General features: G+C 41.5%; 1 protein-coding gene across 1 annotated transcript in view; it reads left to right on the top strand.

The window, feature by feature from the left end:
• The window catches only part of LOC143178638 (uncharacterized), a 262,313-nt gene that overhangs the window by 7,780 nt on the left and 241,324 nt on the right, over window positions 1-13,209 (top strand). The window lies entirely within an intron of this gene.

The following is a 13,209-nucleotide window of genomic DNA, read 5'->3' on the forward strand; positions in this document are numbered from 1 at the left end:
AAGCACATGATTCACAATAAGTTAATAAATTTCAAGTGAATTATCGAAGAACTAACAATTTCAACAAAACTCGATACAAGTACAGTTTCATTCTCTTCCTCAATCTTGCAGCCACTTGCATCGGTTCTTCATTTTTCTCTCCACAACTCCTCTTACTTTTTTCTCCTCACAATTACCCAATAAAAGAGCGAACAACGTAACTTTCTCGATCAAAACTTAATTCCGAATGAATATTTTACCGCAGAACTTTCAAACTATTCCTGATTTTAGTACACAGAAGAAGGTTCAGAATTTAACCATCAGCTGGTATGATATTAGCATCGCGATTTTAGTGCGAAAAATGATTTACGATATTTCACAGAAAGTTCACAATTTTTTGGTTCAACACTTTTTGTGGATTATTCATATATCTTTCCATCTTTGGATATATCATTAATACCAATATAAGCTGTCCAATTTTCTTGGTATCCTTTATTTATTTCCAACGTACACCATGCAGTTGTGAATCTTGCCACAAGGCTTTAAACTCACCCCATATTTAAGCAGCTCCAGTATCCCCAGCCTGCAGATTAACTCCTCAGTACATAGGTGAAAAATACACCCTCTATTATAAGAGTAGAATCCCAGGGAACCATTTTTTTGTCTACATTTGATCAATAAATATAGTTCCATACAGACCATCTAGTATATGCTTGCATATAAGATACATATTTATTAATATTTAAGTAAAGAAAAAGAAAACGATATCCTGATGGGTTCCTCAGACCCAAGCCACGCGCTGGAGACTTAAACGAAAGAGCTAGGAAACGTCGTGAATCAAAAAATGAAGGGTGAAGACAGGATCGGTAGGAGACTCGCGGGGGAGGATGTACGCGCGAGTTGATCGATAAATCCGCGGCTCGACTGTTTTGCATAAAACGTGGAACAGAGTATGCGTCGAAGCGCGACTGCATTTATCGTCGCGAGATGCACGGGACGGCGTTTTTGTCGGGCCAGTCGTTGCGCACCACCAGTCCCGTAATTCCACCTGCACCCCCACCCCCATTAAATCGAGATTTCGGCGGTGATTAGCAGCGGTTTGCCTCGCTTCTCTGCGTCCCCCGCGCGATGGATTTTCCCAATAATTTTCCGTCGGTCCGAGAAATTCCAACTCGAAGGAAGCGATGTGCTTTTCAGGCTGCACCCCCTCCGCAGAAGGCGGTGGCTAAGTAATTCCATCGTTTCCTCCCTTATCTCGCCAATCTTCAACGCATTACGATTCGCATTTCCTTGGCGCGAAGGAATACGAAAAAGGGACAGTAAATTAACCGCTAATTTAATTCACAATTACTTGGAAATTAGTAAAGGGTGGTTCACTCATTTTCTCTCATTTCACGCGACTGCTAATATTAAATTTTCTCGGTGAAATTCCTCTCAGAAAAATGTTCATACAGTCAGTTAACTCGTCCTTATCAGTTAGAGGATTACGAGCCCTCGAGAAATGTAATTTACTCCCCCACTAGAGCGAGTTAGGTTTTCTACTGAAATTAACAAGTCCACCTGCGATTGCAAGTTGTACCTCGGTCAGCCATTCATGGAATATTATTCGAAAATTCTCCATTCTCCAGAGTGAATAAAATGAGCCGTGACCATATTTACCAAAAGGGAACAGCCAGTTGTACAAAGCAAGAGGGTGGATTTAGATCGCGGCAGATTTCGATTTGAATTAAAACTTCCACGCGAATGTTCAGACTAATTGAACCGAACCATGGGATCTCGCAGTGAGGAGTTAAAAATCGGCTGGAAAGTTTTTTTTGCCCCGTGGAAAAGCAGCGAAACCGACGGAAAATTCGTTTGCTCCTGGCGGGGCTTGGGTAAAAATTCGAAATTGCAGCAGGTTTTTAATTACATGCCCGTTTGTTCAAATACGAAGGGCAAACCCACGCGTGATGTACGATGCGTGCAACGTTCCCGATTAAATCGCGGCACTGCGCGAAATTCCATTGATTTATCGAGCAGAGTTGCGCGATAGGCGAACCGTTTAATACGAACTGTATTTTTTTTAGCTCGCGGGGGATATTTTTTGACGACTGTTTTCCGAGATCCTTACGAAACAAACGGGGGAAGCAACGAATACTTCCACCGTGAATTCGTTGTCGAATTTCGCGGTTCCGACGTTTAAAATCTGTGAAATTGAAGCACTTGCACGTGCAACGCGCCGCCCCTGTTCTCTCTCTCGTTTTTCCGTTCATCTGTGAAATAATTTCCGCCGCGATTCACTCAAATCCTTGTAATTACTGGAGTGGGAAGCTCGAATTTCCGTAAAATTCGTTTGAAATCATTCTTTCTGTTGTCCTCGCCAGGAGACAATGCATTTCGTTTTTAATGATCGATTCATTGAAATCTATCTCGGGACACAGGGTGGAATATGTAGGATTCTTTGACTGGTCAGATAATGTACTGAAAATGAAGCTTCGTGTTTGATAAAATGAAATTTCGTAGCTTGTGAAATTCGTTTGAAACTCGTGTTTGTGCCTTCTGAAAATTTTAGGCTGTAAACATCTGCTGCCAAATTTTCAACTTCCCCTTTTCCCTGGAGCCACCATCACCCACTACATTCTCAACATTTACTTCAACTATATAGTATATTTCAGTCGCTGTCCAGGTTCCAAATTACCAATCAAATAAAGACCAAATCCACTTAGCGGTATTTGAAGGAACCAGAAGTCACAGTCTTTAGCAAATTCAATCGTGCACCCCTGTCCACTGGGCATCTCGACCCCTAGTCTGTCCAAGACAGAGTCTCATTTAAAGACGATCATCCGTTTCTCGTCAGCGCTGGCAGACAGAGGTGGAAGTTGATTCAATTAAATGAGGGGGTAATTAAGGGCCTGGCGGCGGGAACAGGATGGCTGATCTAATTACAACGATTAAGGGAATTGTTAGGAGGTCTGCAGGCGAGGCTGCAGTAGGTGATTGTTCGAATCGTTGGATTTTTCTAGAGGCTTTGTTTCCACTACAACAAGCATCCCTGTTGGAAAAATTCTCTATAGGGATAAATTCGAAGCTGAACTCTGTTTCTGTGCACAGAGAGTAGGGAGCGTTATTAACGAGGGAAATGGGAACGAAGGGAACGCGGGGTGAAAAAGAAATCCTTTGGTGTTTGGCCCTTGCACACTGTGCGCGCGATTCTCCGCAATTGCCAATCGTAATTACGTCATTGCGGGCATACGCGCGACCCCATCGATGTGTACCAATATACCGCGGCGCACGATGCTGATTTAACGTTAAAGTTATTATCGTTTGATCGGCCAACGCGTCGACCTGTTCGATGGCGCCGCTTCAAAGTAAATTATTCGTTGTTTTCGCTTGGACTCGCGTGCGAGGCATCCTGGACGATTTACCGACGAGAGAGGGTTTTACGTAAACAATGAAATAAATACGGGGAATTATTATCATCGCAGTAGGGAAGGCTGAATTATTCTTTGGAAAAGGGGGTGAGTTGCACGGAACGTTTCCAATTTTTCTGCTCGATACGTAGGTACACTACTGAGCAAAAGTTTGGGACACTCTACTAGGTCTTCCAAAAAGTGGATGAGGTAGAAAATATGGAAGAAGATTTGTCAATATTGCACTCCGTTCCTATACAGGAAATTGATTTTCAAGTAGGCGTGCACTGTACTGAAACTTCGAAAGCTTCAGAGTTGCACAGAGTAAAAGAAGGATGTTTCTACTTTGCAGTAGATAAAGTCATTGGCCAGACCGCGAGGACTTTAAAGTGTAGCATACTAAATCGCCAAACTTCAAATACTTCAGGGTTGCTCAGAGTGAAAAAAGGATGTTTTTACTTTGCAGTAGATAAAAATGGTCTGGTCAGACCACGAGTATTCATCTTGTCCCACGTACCCTATATCCCTTATTGCACCAAGATAGTGTCACTCAGATTTCAAATACAGATATTCCAGAACTTGAAATTCACAAAATTTGTAAATGAAAGATTTTTTTAATATTCATAAACCTATTATCTTCCAAATTTTCGATTCTCATTTTCCACTTAAGATCGCCACTTTTCTCCCCCGATGCACCGATTCTCGATCACCCTGTACATATATTCCCCCTGTCCTTCCCCGAGAATTGAAAAAAAAAGTGCAGATCGCGAGACGCGATATCCAGCAGCCATAAATCAATCCTGTCGCGACGTGATGAATAGTAAAATAATAGTGCACGGGCCGTCGGTTTTCGAAAAAGGAAATCCGTGTATCGGCAGGGGGTACGCGACGTTCCCTGATTTACTGGTCGCGTTCACGGGGTTACAACGATCCCCAGCGATATTCAGTCGCTCGCAAGATTCCCTCTCGCTCAGGCGCCGCTATTGACAGAGCAAATAAGGACCGACAATAATAGGAATCGTTGACACGGGGCCAAACAAATCCTCTGGGAGGTTCGTCGACGATGAACCTCGTTGTATCCTGGAATGCGGTTCGATGCATAGCTCGCGAACGTGACTCGAGTCCCTCGACGTGCCATTAACAAGGATGATAATGCGGGTTATCCATATTTATCGATAAGCTGGGGTTAACTGGAAGACAAGATGCATTTAGAATACGCGAGGCTGTGACATGTACGGGGTGGCTCAAAGGAAGCGACAGAGGGGTTGTGGGAAATGTAGGAGGCTTGTTTCAGGTGAAAGTAAAGGAAAGGGTGGAGAATAGACAAAAATAATATTATGTATATTGAGTTAAAAATTACCTTGCGATGGAAATTATTATCTATTGTGTCTTTCTAGTTTGAGTACAAATTACCATTTGCACAGGTTGCAAATTCTGTTCTGAAACGATTACTACCCTGCATGTAGGGTTTATCGATTCTCATTAGAAATGTTCTCGTGTTGTAGATTCACTAATGAGCCTATAATGAGCGCTAGGGTTTTAATAAGGATTCATGTGCTTGTAATATACTTTAGCCTCATCAGAAATATAAAACTAAGAGATTTTTTAATCTCAAATTGATTCTTTTCACAGAATTACCAAAGTAAAAAAGTCACTATTTTTTAAGACTAATTTAGTTGAATAAACCTTTAGTTTAATAGATCTGTACAGTCAGTGGACAAGTGCAACGTACTATTCTCAGTTAATGTCTCTCACGATCTCGACCACTATTTCTAAAACCTCCTGTAGAAATATCTGCCATCAGGAACGCCAAAATTCCTCGATATCAAACTATTAATCGGTAGACAAACTGTCAGGAAAATCGGCGGGTTTAATGGAATGGTTTATCATTCATCAGCGTCAACTCCGTATTGTCGCGTTTGTTGATCCCGACAAAAATATTTTCCCCACGATTGCATCGGCATCTGCATAAAATATTGTTTTTGATCATTGCTCGTAACTGGATCACTAGTTTCCTGCGCCAGTTGCCTCGAGAAGGGATCGATTCGTCTAGTCAGTTTCTCTATTTAAAATGATCTGTCTCGAAGCGACACCCTTATATTTACGAGCTGTTGGCTCCTTAGAAGTAGAAGGATTTCAGAGGAAAAATTGCATCGCGTCCGCGAGGAAAACGGAGATGTCTGGTAATTGAGCTCAGAGCTGTTATAATAGCGCTTAATGGACAGCGCTAACTAGCCCTTGCATAAATCTGGCAAGCATCGTAATTTGCGGCGACACGCAGTGTATTCTGCTCGGCCGATCATTAACGTGGGCTCTAATTAAACGCGCCGACTGCTTGACGCTCTCTAATGACACGTATTTTCGCCTCAAATGCGTCGTCGCTGGTTATGGTCCTGTATACTGCGGACACGGCACTCGCGCGTGGTTATGGGTCATGACGAGTTCCATTATCAACTCGAAAGTCTGTCCTCTAATTGCCAGCCAAGTGACGTTTACATGCCGAAGTCTCGTTGCAAAGTTGAGGTCCAAGGAGATGCAAGCTCGCGAGAATCGTCGACCTCGGAAAATAGCGCTGCTCCGTGAAAATCTCCCTGCATTTTTCGATCTCAGTGTCACTGGATTTATTTCGAGAAGAGTTTATCCTTCGCTACAAGGAGCTAGTTATTTTCCTACTCGCGGGGTCAGCCTAGATCTAACTCTTCGTCACCTGCCTCGCGCTGTAATCTACAATTATTTATGACGTCATCGCAGCTGTGCTTTAATACCGCGATATTTGTCACTGCGCTGTTGCGTTATAATCCCCGAACGACCTTGCCGATGAATTACTATTGTAATCCACGCGAGTGAAAATGTTGGTGCTTTATCAACCAGCTTCGAGGGAATTGTCCATATTTTTACGTGAACGATATAGATAATTTTTATAGACTGGTATTAAAACGTCGTTCCTCCTGTTCCATATGGAGGCAATGCAACTAGCGAGGGACGAGTGGAATATGGCCGAGGCAGTACGAAGAACTGGGTGATCGTAACATTTTTGATAGAAATATGGTTGAGGGTTTGTCGAAGTATGTTCGAGATAACGATAATGGCAATGGGTGGTTACCTTTTTAATGGAGAAACTGAATAAAGAGTTAGGTTGATGTGAGAGAGATTACTGGCGCGAAGGATAATCAGTTATTGGGGGAACAAGTAGAGTAAACCTTAATTGGTACGGCACAGTACTTAAGTAACTCTATTTTTAATATTCGGTGTGGAGAATATCGATGGATAATGTAGACTAGAATTGAAGTGATTCTAATCAATCATAATACTGACATCAGTTGTGAAACTTGTGTAGGGGGAGAAAGAAAATCCACAGTTCTTCAGTTTATTAATTCCTGTAAATTATCCATGAGTGTTTTTCACATTAAGTATTCAAAACTAAGCTAACATGAATATACACTGTGACCTCATTATACCAAATAAAGATTACGAATAATATCCCCGAGTGAATGTGAAAGAATCTTCTTCTCTCATCCAAGAAAATCCACGTCAGTCAGCTAAACAATGAACTAGGAGACGATCTCTGGAAAGAGGAGAAGCTGGATAGAAAAAGGTTTTAAATTCTCATACTCCTAAATCCCCTGAAAGATTGAACCACTCCAGCGTCCAATTTTGCTTTATTCCTAAATAATTCTCGGTGCTCGCGAGATTACACAGGATTCAGAGGCACGTAACGATGCACAGGGCGCATTTCTCGAGAGCGTCGAAGGACGAGCCGAGTATTTCCTCCCGCGATGGGGAATATCTGTTTTGGAAGTCGAACGCGGGCGCCGTTTGTCAAACGTTTGGCACGCTGCCGAATCCAGGTCCATGTGCACCTGACCCCAAGTGCAACAAGTACAATTAGGGAAAGGAGGACTTAGGTGGACTGACCTGCGCACGGGTCGATCACTGTGCGCAATCAATGTGTACAGGATGTCAGTGAACTGGTGGTGGGATCCTAAGAATAGTGGTTCGACATAAATTTAATCAAACATGGAAATTTAAGTAGAGCAACCCTTAGATGTATAGCACTGTCACTTGGCAGTGTGTCTATATTTCATACTTTTTTCCTTCCTAGTATTCTTTGTTACATGTAGGTACATACAGTACACTAGTTTTCATACAAAAATATAAATCTGCATAAATATTCAGAATTTAATAATTATTATCATCTTTCGTTAGACTTTTGAATCAGTAAGTAGATACAGAATATTCTAAATCGATTTTCTTCAAAGATCAGTTCTGAAATTGAAAGCTGTTCTATATAACCATCCCTTTAAAACCACACGACAAATCCACCTACCCCGTAGAACAGGGTAACGAAATTCTGCTGACCAAAACCGAATCGTTTCAGTCGAATCACTCTCGGACCCGGTTCTGCCTCAGACCCGAGATCGAATCACGCGTTAAACGTGAAACGTACGGTCGCCACGATTAATTAAATCCCGCGATTACGTGGGTTTTACCGTCCCATGATTATTTTATTAATTTCGGAACATTTACCGTCTCCCACAGAAATGAAATGGATTTCATGCCTGTTCCCTGGAATTATATACGCTAATACGTCTCAGTATTAATTATCCGCGAGAGAATATCGCGGCAGTGCGTCTTTGTTAATTACCAGTAACGTTGGTGATCATTTAATCGCGACATTAATGGCGCCGATCGCGGCAGAAAGGCCCTGGCTCGTTCCTCGCCGCGTTTGACGTCGCGGGACTCTTTCGGCTTTGTTTATTATTTTAATACCAGTAGAAACGCGCGAGCGGTCTGACTAGACCTGGGCATAAATTACGCGGCGGGTCACGCGCAATTTTACACTGTCGCGCGACGCAACAGTCACAATTTGTTCGTAGCCGCGGCACAGCGTAAAAGTGTTAAATCACGCGCTTTTTTTCCTTCCCGCGGGAGCAAGCGAAAATTCCGCGGACTCGGGGCTTGATGGCTCATTTCCTTCGTTTGAATATTTTCTCGTGTCATATCGAACGTCATTCGTCTGAAATTTAAATTGAAAAATTGAGACATTGGAAAATTGTAACATTGAAAATTTGAAAATGTGAATAACCGACAATTTGAATATTTGCAAATTTGAATATTTGAAAATTTGAATAACTGAAAATTTTTGAATATTTAAAAATTTGAATAACTAAAAATTTGAATGTTTGAAAATTTGAATATTTGAAAATTTGAATAACTGAAAATTTGATAATCCGTAAATTCAAAACAAGGAATTGTAAAAGTACCTCTACAGTAATAAGAATACAAATTCTGATGTTAAATTTCTCCATAGTTTCCGAATCAAATTCTTCCTTCAATTATAACTAAGTTAACCACCCTAATTACTGCAATTTCCCTTACAGTATAATAGTATTACGATTAATTGCAAATACCTCACAATTCATTGAGAAGGAGCTACTAACGAGCATCCCAAGCCATAGTCAGATTGTTACGTAAATAGTTTGCGCGCGTAAATTGTGCCAACAAATCACTTAGCAATGGAAGTTAGGGTCACGTTTCGCGGATCGAACTCTCGGGGCGCGTTTCCTCAGTTAGCGAATCTCATTACCGAAACGCATCGGCCGGCGGTTGGTGAGCGTCATATAAATTTGCAACACAATATCGCTTTATCATTGGCCGACGTTCGCGGGATGAATTATGGAACGAGGCGGCCGACAGACTTCGCGATTGCTGTGCACCATGCACGTGCATCGTAGAAAGTGATATCTACGAAATCATTCCGCGAACTACTCGCGGGATTGCGATTCATCCCGCGTGGTACGAACACCTTTGTCTTAAGTGCATCCTCCTTGCCATACACACTTTGTGGAAGTATTAAAAATACTGTCTTGAGAGGGAGGAAGATTGGAAGGAAATTATGTGTCAACTTTAATATTTAGGTACATTTCAGATAGGTAGATATTATGATTTGGTGCACGCTGATTGAAGTGATGTAGAAGTGGTAAGTATAGGATGAAACAATTAACAGTATGGACTCAGGAATGAAATTCAAACCTCTTACTCTAGATTACTCGAAAGGTTTCCCCGTGTAAATTTCATGCACTTTGAATATCTCAATATCTCAAATATGTATTTATATGTCATCCAACAACTCTACCTGTTAATCACATTTACTGATTTCTACAGTAGGTCCATGCACAATCTACATTGTTTAGAACTCTGATGGACATCAATTAGCAATCAAAGTTTGATTAGCCCACTCAAGACTAGAGTACTCGGTACGAGATCAAGAATGAAACACCTGGATTTAGGAATCTTTAATTCATGTTTTCGAATCTGAATCCAACGAACCGTACTCTTCCCAAGGTGGATTTACTTCGCGTTTCAGGGCTGTAATTTGATTGGACGCGTGTAGCAGCTCGTGTCTGTGAGCCGTATCGCTCGCAATCCATTTAGAACCGTTCCCAGTAGGAGCAAAAGTATCGTGGAAAGCAGAGAGGGAGGCGATACTGTAGAATGTGAAAGGAATAGGACGCGCAGCGTGGACTTTACCAGAGTTATATACTACGTGACGGAAAATCGTGTCAGTCGTACTTGTCGGCACTGCTCAACTTTCTCGCGCTGTTACAGCAGCTTTTTTCAAGCACCGCCAAAGAGACTTTCACTGGGAGAAGCGCGGCAGTTCGTTTCTATCGGATCTCTGATTCGACGGGGATGTTCGACGCTTCTCGTTCCATCTACCCTCGACGCTGACTTCGCCTGCAATTTTCTACGGCCTTTCAAAGAGCTGAAGACGCTCTTCGGTATCTGTAGATTCTCGATGTAATTCAGGTAGATTCTGTACTGCATCACGGCTGAACGAATTCTACGGGATCGAATGAGTCTATCAGAAATATTCTGTCATTTCTGGTGGTAGTGAGAAGCTGAATGTAGGAAGAGTATTTTTCTTTAGAAAATTATATTTGCAAGTAACCATAGTGTGCAGCAGAATATCTGTACAATTTATTGGACCAGTTCTGGCAGAATGAGTGCTGTGATCCTCCCTTGTAAAATTCTCTAGGCTGTCCTTTTTAATTCTTGTGTCCATGATTTTATGGCTGGGTCTCCATTGACTCAAGAATGACCTAATCGAGTCAAGGATAACAGCAACTGAATATTGTTACCATTCGTCTTCACGAGGGATACACAAGAATTAAAAAGTTTCTTTACTTTAATTTATACCTCAGATCTCTACTCCCATTTGCACCCAGAAACTCACCATCAAACATGAAATTTCAGCCCAGGCAAATGCTCCCAGCTTACCTCGAGAATCCAAATATTTTTGCTCCCTTTTTCCTCTCGAGTCTCTCTCATTCGAGTATACTTAAAGGTCAGAACAATAGCGGAAAGCTGAAAATATTGTCTAAGTAGGCATAGCCGAGGAAAGTGTCGTTGGACGAGCATCAAAGCTTTCGCGGCAGTGAAGGCCCTCAGAAGAGTCGACCAGCTTTTATTTCGCGTGCTTTCTGTACCTGGATCGGGGAACAAGTGTAAACCGAGTCGCGAATCAAACGTCACTGGTGCACAGTGTCGCGTTGCAAATGGAGCAGTCTTGAATCGTATGAAGCAATCGTAATTGCGGTAATAAACGTGAGAGAAAGCCGCGACGCAGTGCTCGTGGGAATATTTTTCGCGACGAGGAGCAATATTGTGCTAGGTAATAAATTCAGTCGACCTCTCGTCGTTCCAAGAATTGATGACTTCCTTCGACCGTGGATGCTGCTTTTGTCAGACAACTCGTAAGTGGAAGTTCTACCTTCTCGTGCACAATAGAACTTCGTTGGCATCTATAGAATAATAAAACTAAATTTCGTTTTTGAAGTAGTAAGTAATTTCAGCACAAATACCTGGCATTATTCTATGGGTAGATATTTTAGTAGGTGATTAAAAGATAAGTTCAATAACTAGAATTTCATGGTCTTATGATGTCTTTCATCACTTTCAGATATTTCTACAACTTTATTATTGCACAGAAAAAGCAGACCTCGAGTATAAATTTAATCATTTCCCTTTTGTTCTCCAGTTTCGCCGCGTAGGTGATGCTTAGCGCAGAAATATTCAGACAGCAAAAATTGGAGACAAAGTTAGTACAGTGAAAAGTTGAATCTATATAATTGAATTACTCGGCGTAATAATTACACAATTTTGTCGCGTTGGATTACAAACGGAAGTAATTCGACCAGAAAAAACGGCGTTTGATATGGAATGGAAACGGGCCGTCGAGGGGACAATAGCCGCGATTAAAAAGGAAAAAGGCGGGTAACGCTGGAAGTGAGGCTCCTTTTTTTTTCTCACGTTGCTACTGACGGCCTTTGTTCGGGAAACTCTTCCGTTCGACGCTACCTTGCATTGGGAATGAATCGCGCGACCTGTTTGCGTACGCATCGGAAACGAATAATCCAACTTTCGTGAGGTGTTTTCGTCGCTGATTCTCCGCGTGAAATTTTCTCTTGGTTGCTCATTGTCCGATGATTCATCAGGAAATTCACCTTCGGATGGCACAGCTCGAATGTGCGCTCCAATGTTAATTAAGCTCGATATTTGATGAAAATATAAAACAGAAATGAGGGACTGAATTATAATATATTCGTGTTGTTCTTTTGCTTAATAATTGCAATACGCTCGAGATTAAAATTGGAGGGATCTTTAATCGGGATAATATTTGATACAGTATACGTTAATACTAAATATTCCTGGCAGTTTATGTTTCTCTCTTATATCAGCTTTCTGCTTATTTTATCTTCTGTAAATCCCTTGGAGAGAATTTTCAACTGTTTTCTCACGAGAAAATCGTCTCCGAGTGACCCGGTGCATCCTCAGAGTGCACCGATGCAATTTCTATTTTTCCCGCTGCAGCGACGCATCTAGATGCATTTCTCGATATTTCGAGCCAGATGTGTTTGCACAGTTTACTTATACGGTACCGTTTCCACTTCTATTGTGACAGTAATAGTGTCTATTTACGCAATGGTATCAGTGAAACGTACAATAAAACTCCAATTAAAATCTGTCCTGTGAATGAGGTCTAGTGAAAAAGACTCCAATTAACAGTTATCGTGGATATCCGTCACGATAGGATACTTAAATGTTGCATAAGAAATAGAGAGCGTATGATACCGAGTAATAAATTACAGAGGATGTTGTGCAAGGAAATGCTCCAGTTTATTGGTAATTAAAAATAGGTACTCTAAGAATATATAGACAAGAAAAAATTGTAGTTCACTCCACAGCCACGCAGTATAATAAATACAGTATAATATGAAAGTATTTCTACCTGAGTTAAAATTTGATGAGCTCAGTTTTCAAATCTCTGCGAAGATCCATACAAAAATTGGCATAAAATAGTTATTGGAATTCGATAAACACGGTTTCTTTAACAATGATTAAAATTCTGTTACGATTGTCTCTACTCCTCCTGAAATCTGATTATTATAGACTTTATCGAGTACTGAGCTGGCTAATTTCATTTATGCCCCCGAGCTTGTCCGTGCTTCATTGAGAACGTAATTATGCGCGTCGAGTTCTCATTATGGACGTCGTTGAAGACAATATCGGTCGGTGTAATCTGATTTCGTTGATAATATACGTAAACGAATGCATCAACGAGGGAATTGGTATAATGTCCTACGAATACGCGTGTGGACGTTCGCGGTTATCGTCGTTGAAAATTTCGCCGCGGCAGGGAACAGTTGCAACAAGTAGGCTGCTTGTGGTGCACAATGCTCTCCAATATTAAACTATTAAAAGGTTCATTTCGGGGGCAATTTTGGGGGCTGAAAGAAAATTGTGTTATCTACCTCTATCAAGTACCTACTTGCAAAAG

The sequence above is a fragment of the Calliopsis andreniformis genome, chromosome 4, assembly GCF_051401765.1.
Source record: "Calliopsis andreniformis isolate RMS-2024a chromosome 4, iyCalAndr_principal, whole genome shotgun sequence".
NCBI classification, from domain to species: Eukaryota; Metazoa; Arthropoda; class Insecta; order Hymenoptera; family Andrenidae; genus Calliopsis; species Calliopsis andreniformis.